Here is a 13,051-nt window from a genome sequence, read left to right as displayed (position 1 = left end):
TCAATGTCGAGGTGAGTGTATTTGCGTCGCGTTGCTCTGTGTCGTTACGGCGTCCGTCCGCGTTGCACGTTCAATCCCAAATTTCCCTCTAGCTCCACCCCTCTCCCGAGCCCCTCACCCACATGCGCTTTCTGGCTGTTCTCGTTGCTCTCAGTTTAGTTGGGTACTGTTGGATAGTTTCCTTTTTTCCCTCTTTTTATCACTCGCTCCAGTTCCCTTAGCAGAGCTAGCCGTAAGCGAATCCTCGGATTTGTTCAGCGGAATGGCTTGTCTTGGAATAGAGGAACAGCTGAACGACGCTTAGACCTAGCCAGGCCGAAGGCAACTCCGACCAGGCACAAATCGGGTGGAGCTAACAATCCATTTTTCATTCTTACTCCCTGAGCATCACTGGGTTCAACGGAGCGCCTCAAACATGCCTCTGCTACGACGGTAGCACAACAGTGGTGGCAGCGTTGAGTGGAGCTTGCTTCAAACGTTATACGTTACTTTTTGTTCGCATCCGTTCGCGTCCGCCTTCGTTGGCTTTCATGACAGAGCTACACTCTTCACTGGCCCCTTTTGCTGGCGCCAGCTCTCAGTTCGTGCAGCCAGTTAACCGCATGCTGTAGGTACGACCAAGTTGCCTGCTGCGCTTATTGTACCTTTTACCCTGACCCTACGCATTCTGCCTTTATTTGGAGCGTGTGCAGGATGGCGGAATACCGTGAGGTTAAAAGCAGGGAGAGAGAGGGAGAGAGAGAATGAGGTTCAAAAGAAAGGCACTTACTTACGTCGTGTATACACACCCCTCCTTGACACAAACACAGACATACATTTAAACGTTACTGACTTGCGTATGCTTTTGATGGTTATTTCGCTTCGTTGCTGGCTCAGCTTACGTAACGAACATTCGCAGTGAGTGCACCAACAACAGCAGAAGGATGTACCTTAAACTCGTACCGTCGTAGAAGCGATGCGCGAAGGTAAGACCAGAGGGCAAACCGAGCGTACGTGCACTGGTTGTCGGTGGCCGTACTGGCTGGGAGCTTCTATAAATCTCAGATGATCATCGTTGAAACAAGCAGTGGCAATATGGCCTCGCCACAGAAGATAGACAGCTGTGAGAAATGCTTAAGATGCACGAGCAGTGCGGTGGCTCGGTAACAAGGAATTGGAAATTGGGGCTTTTGGGGCAAATAGATGGGAACGCAGTAATATGGGACAAAGGTATGTACAGGGTTGGTTCGCTTGACTGGCCAAAGGGGACATTGAAGGAAGGAAAGTAGCATCAAGCACCAAGCAGTCGTGCGTTTGGTGTGGTCTTCATAGCATCTTAGCAGTATGGGAAAACGCGGGAGTCTTCCGTGGACGACGCTAAGTAAGAGAAATCCAATCGTGGCGGCTGCGGTTGTGCCCCGTGGTCATCACCCATATGTTCTTAGTCCTCTGTGTAGCTTCTGTTGCTACCCCTAGTCCGACTAGACGACAGAGAGCAGATAAGCAAAGACGGTTGCGGTGCATACTTAGGCCCTCCCTAGGGATGGTCGGTAGGGTCTGCTGCCTTGACTGTCGACAACTGCTAAGGTTTTGCCTTACTGTAAAAGCCCAACACCAGAGCTAGCTAAACGATTTCAGAGATTGACTCCATTGATAGGGACTCTTTTGCCGTCGCTTGGACTGTTGCTACTGAGGCTGCTGGTAACGGTGATACCTTCATCGCCGTCACTGACTGACTAGCTGACTGTATTCCCGGCCGCTCGTTTGCCCCTTCCCTGGTCCGTGTAGAAAAGCTCTTCTGCTGGTGAGGGAAGGAACGACTGACTAAACAGTGATTATAGGACAAAATTATCGTCTTTACCAAAAAAAACGCATCTTGTTGATTTTCCTGAATCGCTCAGTTGTATCTCCGCTATTACCGATTTATTCGAAAAAAGCAGCAACTTCGATCGACATGTGTATATAAATATGCGTCCATATATGTATCCGCGCAGGTGACTGCAGTCCTGCACTAGCTGCTTTTAACACTTTCTTAGTAGGATGCGTAATTTTCCTGTTTTTTCGTTGCCGTATCATAGTTACGAAACATGAGGGTTAGGTAAAGGTAGGCGGTGGGTAAGAGGTAAAAGAAAAGAGACGTTTTCACTTTTAACGTTTCTTACCGACGTGAATGTTGGCCCTACGCAGCTCTCTCGTTAGCAACCGAATCATTAACAGCAGAGACGGCGATGCGACAATTCTTGTACAAGAGGGCCAACGGAACAAGCAAGTGGCTAGCGAATCAATTCTTCTTGAAAAAAGAATCTCCAAATGCCAAAAGCCACGAAAAAGATACGTCAAGGTGGTGAAGTTGTCAGAGGCATAGGATAAAGGCTGGATGGTAAGAGCGCGGGCAAGTGGCTCAGCTGTCGTGGCAGACCTCAAGGGGGTAGATACTTTTCTGGGATGTCGAGGCCAAGTGGAGCCCGGTAGAGGGTAAACTTGGACTAGGCTGGGTTGAAGTGGGCGGACCCGATGCCTTGCTAATAGCAAAAAGTTAGTGCTAGATATATAGCGTAAAGTACAGAACGAAGCCTTTAGCGGCTTTGCTTTGGTAGCGACCTAGCTGTCGTGGCGGGTAATGCCGCAGTATGGTTGAATCATTGTGTTGCGCTCTCTGTTGCCCTAGTAGAAAAACCGTTCTTAAGTAGAAGCAGAAAGAGGATAAGAAGGACGAAGAAAGAGAATGGCAGAACGAAGCAAAAACTATACTGCGTTGAAACACAACCGACGGATTCCCGTGTGAGGAATTTCAAGGTTGAACGATTTCCCTTCGCCGGTAAACGAGTAAAAATGAACGAAAAACTGAACGACCGATAGCAGCTGTTGTAGTCGTAGTAGTAGTAATAGTGGAGAGGCGTCTTTTTCCTCTACTTGGAAAATGAAAAAGCAATCGGAGTTCTTCGAAAAACGGCAGAAACAGTGCGGCAATGTCAGCGGTAGTTGCAAGAGAAGAGTGATGCTCCCTGGCAGAAGTCAGCTACGACTCACCGTCTAGCTAAAGGCGGTGAATGATCCGAGAAGTTTCAACGTAAAAAGACGACGAACGTCTAGAAGATAGTTCGGCTTTGACCTGAGATAAGTTTGAGAAAAAATCACTCAGAGTTTCATTTTCCGATAGCCTTTCCTTCTATCCACCTGCCAAATACAATGACATCGCAGTTTTACTTCTTGTCGTTCCATTAGCTTCTAAACAAACGGCGAATAGAAGCCTAGCTTAGCTGGCTATTACAACTATCAATGGCCTACTCTGTTCACTCTTGCACTGCCTTGACCCTATCGCCTATATACGAAAAAGATGTTGCAGTAACGGTTGCTGACGACGGCTGGCTTCGATTTCGAGTGAAAACGAACCGAGTTACGGAAACCAGTGTGCAAATAAAGCTACTTTTCTCAGAGCTTACTATGGTTTTCGATGTTTGTATGTTAACAACGATGAAATGTTTCCACTAAATAGAATGTGTCTTGCGCTGCCAGCCTGAACGTGAAAATGATCCATTGCCAAATGCGAAGCTTAACCATGACGAGCCGTACTCGTACGATTTGTATACACACGTGAGTTGAGTTCGTCAATGTGCGTGTCCCGCTGTCTCCCGGCTTTACTCTAAATATACCTACCGTAAAAACACCCGAAGTCCACACTATGTACTGCACGAATTGTGATACACTGTGTCATTGTACCTACGTACTTGTACAACTCCAAGTCGTTCTCCTGCTGCTGCCGCTGCTTCTGCGATTGTCAACTAAATGAAGGACAACGACATCAAAGAAAACGTTGCCTTGCGCCAGACTCAATCGCCCTTCGTCGGTCGCTACAATGCAAGGGCAAAGCTAAACAGTAGTCCAATCTCGCCACTAGAAGCTGTATGAATCGCCGTTACCAGCAGCAGATCCGCCACGTCATATACATGGTAGCAGCACTTCGGATCCACGTCTGAGTCGCCGAAACCTCGTGGACTTTTCCTGCTTTGCCGCCCTGTGGAAATATTTTGGGAGACTTTATTCACGAGCTCTTTGTTGTACTCATTAAAGGACATCGCTTTTCATTCAAGATCACCGCGAACAGTGAGCGATGCTGTTTTTCCGCGCAGCAGCAACCATAGCAACGTCACTAAAGCCCAACTTTAGTCCGACACAGCCGACCCAGTCAGTGTCAGACACTGGGCTGGGTGTCTGACACTGACAAAAGTGGAGAGCCAAGAAAGGCGAGACATAGAGAGAGAGAGAGAGAGAGAGAGAAAGGGAGGGGGCGATAAAAGAGGCAAAAACAGTCGGCGGTGGCAAAAACAGTAGAAGCGAGGAGAGATAGGACGTTAAGGCCGGTCTGTGCCTTAGCAAGAACGCGAAACACGTTGTGTCAGCAGAAACAGCAGCGAAGGCGGTTAGACGGTGCGATACCGCTTCACATCGTTCAGCGCTGGTGGTAGACGAAGATGGAGAATAAGCTTCACAGCGTTACCAACAAACAGACAAATGGGATCTCGACTCAGGCCCAGTTGAGTACTAAGGCAAGCGGTGGAGGCGCATTTGTTTAGTAGCCTCGGGCTCTTCTATGACTTGTCTCTACCGTCGATCGACTCCTGAGACGCATCCGTTCCCTTCAGTTGTGATGCAGGGCGACACTCCGTCCATTGGACAGGATCCAAAATAGAAAATTGGATGGCTCTTATAAACGCTGCATGTACTACGTGAAAGCAACGAAAAGGCGCGTCAAGCTAGGCATCCGTCCGGCTTCTCAGGTAATAACTAGTTGTCCTATAATGATTTGTTTCTTATTGAAATATTAGATAATGAGCAATAGAAGAAACAAGTCGGGGGAACCCTAGTTAAGGATTAGAAATTCGAAGAAAATTGCTGTACAAGAAAAGCGTTTGTCTAAACATGTCGACATCGAATTAGTTTTAGATAAAAGGATCAACGCTGTTAATTGGAAGTTAGTCAAGCGATTTCACGTAAAGAGTACAGAACGAACAGTCGAATCATTCCAGGTCATTGAAGCGCATCGGGGAAGAGGCTGTTACCTTTTGAAAGCGTATGAGCGAAAAATTTAAACCTGGAACATGGAATGTTAATTCCTGAGATATTCGAGGAAAGCAGTGAAGCCCATAGCGAGCGTCGGTGATCATCACAGGTGTTCTTTCTTTTCTTCCATGCTGTTCTAAAAACTAATTACTCTACCATTTTAACGCTTGGCCGATTCGTCACTTCGTAAATGTTGCCAACTTTTTTAATTTCGTCTGACATTTCCGAGTCGTTCTTGTCCTGTGTTCGCTCATCGCCCAAATGGTCTTCTTTATTTGGTTATTATTTCCTATATTATGTCCATTATTTCTTTTAGTTTCTCACCATATCCTTCCGGTTTTTTTTAGTTCCTTACTCTACCTCGTTTTTCTTTCTGCGCTTTGCTATCCCTCTTTCATAGGCTCTTCCTTATTTATTATTACTCCTTTTTCTTTTTTTTTTGCTTTATAAATTCTGCTCATTCTGTTTCCTTCCTGTTTTTCCAAGGATACTTTTCCAGTTTCACGTGTTCCTTGACTACTTCTATGTTCCTTGTACAGTCCTCTTCTATGTCGTTCTCCTTTTTGGCAATTTCGCCTATCGGCCACCCCTAGATCCTGTCATCCTAGTCCACCCACCGGCTGTCCTACTTACTCACCGTAATTCAGCGCGTCCTTCTCCTATTGCCATTATCTTTTTTCATTTTTTTTTCTAGCCAGACAGACTCCCATCTTCGTTCATCAGAGCGTAGGTCATCTTCTATTCGGTATTCCGACAGGCAAGCATTCCTTTGTGTTGGCCCGAGCGCCGTCCTGGCAATCACCCCCATCCTTGTCTAGGCTATTGTTCTTCTAGGAGCATGTTCGCTACTACACAGCCCCCTAGACTACCCGCAGTCTGGGCAGCTACTACGCCCACTATACCCACTTTTTGTAGACTGCTGCTACGTCACGCTATATCCCACAGACGGCTCAGCGACCTGACCATCTTTTTGGGGCTCCTCTCGCTTTAGTCCCCTCCTCCTCCGCCCCTGCTAGTGCTTTGACGTTTGGACACTTCCTCGCTTCATCTTCCCGTCTTCTAGACCGTCTTAGCAGTCCTGGCCGACGGTTGTCGGTTGCCAAGGTTACGTTTGTCGTGATGATCATCTACACTGAGCAAGCACCGTCTCCTTTTCCCCACTTTCATCTACCTATCCATTCAAAGGCTTCGTCTGGAGACCTAGTTTCATTTGAGCTTTCTACTGCCGCTGCTGCTTTTTTCCACGTAACAGCAAAACTAGCGGCATCTTCATCATCTTCTATCCTTTCGACTCTCCCTTTGCCATCCGTTATTCCCATTACCAATGCCTCCTCTCGATACCTTCGATTCTCGGCATTGTGGAGCCCAGGACTACACCTTCTTTTAAGGCCGACCTTGCTCGGAACAACGCCTTCCTTTATTTCGCTGTAACCCTCCTCCTCTTTCTCTCCTTGTTAACTTCTTTGCTTCATTTTCACTATTTCATTTTCTTTTCCATCGGCCGTTTACATACCATAGGGCTGTCGTGGACAGTCACTATTTGCGGTAAGCGATGCGTGGTGCCAGGGGGCATGGACAGTCCGGCAGGAAAAACGGAAGCGACTGGAAGGATGCTTTTACAAACAAGCAGTTAGCACTCCAACAACAATGACAACGAAGATGACAACAGCAACAACAACGATAAGTGGCATCAGCATCGTTGCATTTTCCAATGGGTTTGTCTATTTAGCAGTTTCTGCTCCCAGTACCACTTGGACAATACGATCCACTGCGAGCGTGCCGTTTTTCGCTCGTAACACACATCTTCTCTACAGCATCCTACATAGTTACTTGAACTCCGTTTTTCATTCTTTCTACAGCAGGTAAAGCACACATACATAGATACGCCACGTACATTTACGAGTGTACACGCTTATATGAGCTAGCCCTGCTTCACTTTGTTTTGCACTTTCCTTTCTTTCTTTATCTTGATTTTCTCTTCAGTTGGAACCAGACACGTCCTGCAGGCTCTGCTCCAGCAGTCTTCTCACTGCATGCTGTTCTTCGATCACTGCTCTCTTCTGTGCACCCGCTATACCCCGTGCCCATACGCCGTTGACTGGTCCCTAACCGACTGACTTCACTCTCCGACATTACCAACAACAACAACAATAGCAATAACGAGCGACAACGACCTGGACGTAAACTTAAAAAGTTCTCACTTGCATTCCAAAGCATGCGCCAAAGCGGATCGAGCCATCTTTTCTAGACAGACACAAGATGACTTGTGGTGGTGAGGCGAATGGACGCAAGGGCAAAGGGAGGAAAAACTAAAACGTGTGCAGAAAGCTGGCCGCATGAGGCAGCGAACAGCGAGGGAGTGGTTGTTTGGCTTGCAAAGTTGGCAGGGCTTCTCGGGGGCTCAATAGGGGTATGCATTGAGTAAGAGGTGTCTCGGCGCTTTTCTCTCCTGGCGTTGTCTGCTGCTGCCGCCGCGGCCATTACCGCTACCACTATCCCCATGAACGGCTTTCCCAGTGACTGCTTCGGTGGTTATGCGACCTTCTCGTGATCGGTTGGGCTGTGTACGGTTGATACAAGGCTGAATGTTGCGGCAGGCGCAGAAGGCCAGGTGCTGCGGGTGTCTAGATGAAGGCTAGCCATTGTGTGCTGCAGGGATAATAGTGAACAGACAGACGGGCGAATAGGCGACGGATATTTTTTCGTTCTTTAGTTCGGCTCACGCCTCAACGGAGGGCTGCTGGTAAACTCACTGCGCCCGCTATTGCTTCGCTCGGCCAGGCAACACAATGGTGATATAACGGCGAGGAGACATAGTTGCCTAGAATGTCCCATCACAACTCCCTGCTCTTAAGGACGCACGGGCCTGGATCGGGATACCCTGGCTACAATGTACTCTATTATCAATAAACCGATATTGGACTTCTTCTTTTGTTTGACGTTAAACATACTCGCAACTCACAGCCGGTTTACAGATAGCGGCGTGCGACAGCGGGTGTGCTGGGCGCCTCTATTTCTACTACTACTTCCTCGACTGCTGAGGCTACCGCCGTCGGCATTGCTACTTCTGTGCCAGTCTCCACATGAGAAAAATAAGCTGCATAAAACATTAACAGCTAGAATTCTGTCCCTGTTGGTGGCTTTGTATGGCAGCGAACCTCGTAGTATGCTAAGGCTGTTACCGTGACTGCTACTGGCAAGTTAGGCTTTAGGAAATGCTTTTTGTATCGCGTTTTCATACATTACTTGCGTAGCTGCAGAAAGTTCGGAGTGTTGAAATGGCCTGAAGGCCGAAGAGCAGTCCTATTTGGCGGTGAATCGGATTTTCGTTGTCTTCGAACAGATGTCGGTGCTCGTTTGTCCAAGGCGCTGTAGCATACGTATAGATGGATCTAGATTTATTTATTTAAGCCAAGTATTGTACAAAGTTGTGTCGATGATTTTTCCTTGACTTCATTATATTACATAGTACAACAGCAAAGAAGCACAAGAATTAGGTGCGGTTATTGTTTACAATAGAGAGAGAGAGAGAGAGAGAGAAGTCTGCGAGTGACTGACAAGCTGTGCATTATTGGAATTAATATTGCTTTTAAATTCATATTCTGGACACCACTGTTAAAGTGTTAGAGTTAGGAATATTAGTCGGATAACAACTCATATGAATTATTTTACTGACGTTATATTTTTATACCTTGACAGTATAAAATAGTGTCAGATAACCCCGCCAAATATTAATCAATCTATCCCACAAAACTTCTTGATGCCGACACTTTCGGGTTCTAATGGACAAAAGCTCCTCAGCAAGGAACACGTAATCAGGGGGACATGCAAGTGGAAAGTTAGAGGTCTCATTCGCAACACAAACTTGTCATTAATGCTAACCGAGCGACGGTGTGAAGTGCCGGTAAACGTTGGGTGCAGACACCAGTGTCTACTGAGCAGATCTTCGGGTGAATCAAATGCTCTCACACTCGAGCGCAATCAAGAAACAGAGATAATGAGAAAGATGTCAGAGAAATGAAGCTGACGACGATACCCCTTTTAGCCCCTTTTTGTGCCATGACTTGCTTATGATTCATGGAATTCTCATTTTTCTGCCACCTTCACACAGTCTGCTGAGAAGTCCACTGTAGTGTAGTCATCGTAGCGATGTGCCACCCAACTCATGATTTTTAAGCTAAGTGCGCACGTCGAGTCCTCTGTACCACCCATGGAATAATAAGTTCAACCTTCAAAACCATTCCATCTGAAGGGCATACACCCTATAGGACAAGATCGATAGCCTGAATACAAGCGGGATTTTAAATATCCCAAACATGTAAGTTAAGGATTACTCGATCAAGCGTTCCTGTTCGCCTGGGCCATGACTAATTTTTGATCGTGTGCAGATAAATGGGAAATATATTTATGAGAAATAAAGATGAAGCGGAAAAACGATGCGCTTCGCCAGGTCGATATACGATAACAACCGTCAATGAACTCTCGTGAGGTTTGATCCCGCCGTTTTGTATTGTAGAATGATCGCTTGAACAGAGGGAGACAGCGAGGAATTTTGCCGAAAACAATTGTGTTATACGTGTGCAGCATCTCACATTGCGCGTCCTTGTCCGAATTTTTATAGACTTCCCCTGTTCGTCTCTCCACGAAGCAGGTTTAGGTAGTCTCAGGCCACTAACGCTGTCTCGATTCATGTGTTGCCTTCGTGTTTGACACAAAGCAACGACTTGTTGCCGGTTGCAGCATCAACAACAGCACCGAAAGTAACGAGCTCTATTCATCAATGCGAATGAAGCAGCAACGTCAAAGACGGCGGGGGCGTGTTCTTTCTGTACTTAACGGTCCATGTGCGCTTAGTTTGCCTTATATCTAGCAAACGCTTTAACGGATGAGCCGTGTTTCGAGCAAATGTTCCCAGCCACACGCTGAGTTCTTCGACACTTTAACAACGCAAGGGCGTGGCGATCGAGGGAATAGCGCATCGCAGACGATAAAAAGTTGGAACCTGCGATAGAAGCTAGGCTGGTGGAATAAGTTTTTAGTTGAAGCGCTTCTTCCTTCTTCCGTTTCGCTCCGAGCTCCGTCGGGGATTCATGCTTCTCCTAATCCTCTCAAAAAGAAGCACCGTGAAATGCGAAAGTACCTTCAGGTGGAGACGTTCATGCGAAGCTACGTCTTGGGGCATTAGAACGCAGGCTTATAATGCCAGCATTCATAGAGTAGCAGTCGTAATAGTGGCAGTGAAAGAACGTGCTGTCGAGATGAGAAGCCATCGATAGCACAGTGATTCCGACGGTGTACGTTCAGTTAGATATCGCATATTTCGTTTTTCTTTCTCATCGTGTGTTCCCGTCTTTTGTCATCTGAACCTTTCTGCAATTCGACTGCTGTAAGGTGGTATTGGTAGTAGTGGCGCTTAAGAAGGCCAGACGGTATATGTGCGTACTGAAGTATCGTTTTTGTTTGAAGTTCAAACAAAAGACGCTCTAGCCTTCCAAGTCGTCTTCGAGACTTCAACATCGGTCCTGTTCGCATTATGCGCAGGTTACTAGCCGATCAGAGAAGCGGCCTGAAAAACTGATCCTGAATTTCTCAGGCTTAACCTTACCCACGTTGGCTAAAGTTAATTCGACTAGCAAACGGTCGCTTCAGCTGGTAGTTGGTTCCATCCATTGTAGAAGGCTGGTAGACTTATTTCGTTTTCCATCTTACCATTGTATCCAGATCTTCCACCTGCCAACATCAAGGTGAGTGTCACGGACTAAACACAAGCATACACCTGGACTCATACAAAGCGTGCACGATCTCACTTCCGCGAACGATGCATCATTCCCGCCCTGCGGTGCTTCCCGAATCTATAATCCCCACACCATCAGGGTGAATATGTTATGACTTCACTGGATCGACAGCTGAAGTACGATATCGCGCGAAAAATATATATATATATATATCAGCCGTGTCGTCTGTAGATACCTTTATCATTTGGAGTCGGCTTGCCAGGCTGCGACGCCAGCGGGACAACGACAAGTTCGTCTTGCTTTCTCTTTCTGAATGGATGCTGCGGGAGACAGATTGAAACAGTAATATCAAGTGAGCCAATGCGCCTGTCATGCAAGAAGTCTATGATAGAACAGTAGCAGTACATATACTCTTGCATGGTTTCCTAAGGCTCTCTCTCGCGTTTTGATCGTTCAGCAGCTAGCCGCAGCTCAACTTCCAATGCACGCCACCTTCCTTCGGGCTGTAACTTTCGGTAACGTTCGATATACTGAATAGATTTCCCTCAGGAATCGAGTGGCCTTTCTCATCAGTAAACACTGATCCGCATGCGCCTTACGTGAGCTGTTGAGGTGGACAGGATAGCCCGATAAGGACACAACTGCAATTGCCTGAACGAGATGACGGACAGCAGCGCAAGCGGATGATACGACAACAAAGGCAGGTCAAAACTAGGCTAAACTATGCCAATCAGCGCAGGACAAATTCATCCAATCAGTCGCATCCAGCCTCTCGTATTTATTAGATGGCAGAAACTAGAATGAAAATCGGCTGGTCTATAACTATTGATCAAGGGCGACAGATTTGTTAAAGGTTGATGGTTGCACAAACACGGTGGTAGCTATTTCGTTTTTTTCTTTCTACTTATTAAGAAATAGGTAGCTTCATAATTATTTAACCACATTGAGTAAGCCATTAGTGACCATTTATATGGAAAATACCTACATGCTGTTAGCCGTTGATTGTCGGCATTCTGGTCACCGACGTTGCTGACTGCAATACATGGACAGAAGCGCTCAGTTTAGAGTAGCAGTTTTTCTATGTGCCTCTGTAGTTCTTTTATTGGAATGCTCTACCTTATCAGAATGCTTTGTTCTCGCTCATCCGAGCAGGCAAAAAGACCAGGATGGCAAGTTTTCATTGAAGTGTCAGAGCTATACCAGGGCTGCTGCCCAGGGCGTAAGGTTGAGTGCCATTAGAGCGTTGCCAGCGACTTTGTGAGGTCATACGCTTGTCAGCTTTCCTCTGTAAATAGTTGTGATCTCCTTGACAGCTGCCGCAAAGTTCGTTTGGGCTCAACTTCAGTCATGTGTCGAGGACAAGTTTTGCGAACCAGTTTCGCTCCTCATATACGAATATTGCGTCCGCATACCCTAGACGAGCCAGATGTTTTTCTATGGAACAGCTAGAAAAATCATTACGATCTCTCACCATCACCACCATCATGCGTTGAGCATCCCCGGAAGAATGAAGGCGGAAGGAAGCCTGCAATGGCTGTCGAACAATGCAAGCTCTGTCCTAGCCAAAAAGAAATCCAGTATAAGCGTCTGTCTGCGTTCAAGTGCATCTTGTCTCGTAGGCGCAAGCGTAACTCGCCAAAAAAAAGGACAATAATCGATGCACAGAACTGCATGATACATTGTTAAAAACAAACGAGAACACAAGTGACCTTGGGGGTTTTGTAAATTATTGGTTAGGTAATTCGAGAGAAGGGTGTTGTCGAAACAAAAACTTCTAGTATCCATTCAATAATGATAATAACCATATAGCTCCTTCAGGTCATAACCAACCCGAGACGAAGATTACAATGTGCAAACTTTGATTTATATTACACGATACGTTGTGGCTCCGAAAGTGGAAAAAAATAGCATTTTCAACAAATCGTAATATAAGGAAACAAGGTGCGGTGTGTAAAACGAGGACCCTGTAGATAAAAGGACTCATTCAAAAGTGGCCTGCTAAATCCATAGAGAGCATTTTTCATCTAAAGGACGCACCTCAACAATTTGACAAAAAAAAAATGTCATAGTTTTAAGTAAGATAATTGTTTGTGACCACGATACTTATTGAATGAACTTAGATTTCCTAGCTATAAGGTCATTATCATGAAGTTTTCAAAGTCCTACCGCAGTTCCTTAACATCGGGGAAAAATTAATGAAGGAAATTCACTTTATCATGTTCAACTGACATTGAAAGTTCGAATTCAAGATATAATTTTATGACCCGAACGCACTT

The sequence above is a fragment of the Varroa destructor genome, unplaced genomic scaffold (assembly GCF_002443255.2).
Source record: "Varroa destructor unplaced genomic scaffold, Vdes_3.0 BEIS01000004.1, whole genome shotgun sequence".
In the NCBI taxonomy this organism is placed as follows: Eukaryota; Metazoa; Arthropoda; class Arachnida; order Mesostigmata; family Varroidae; genus Varroa; species Varroa destructor.
This window is presented reverse-complemented; position numbering follows the sequence as displayed.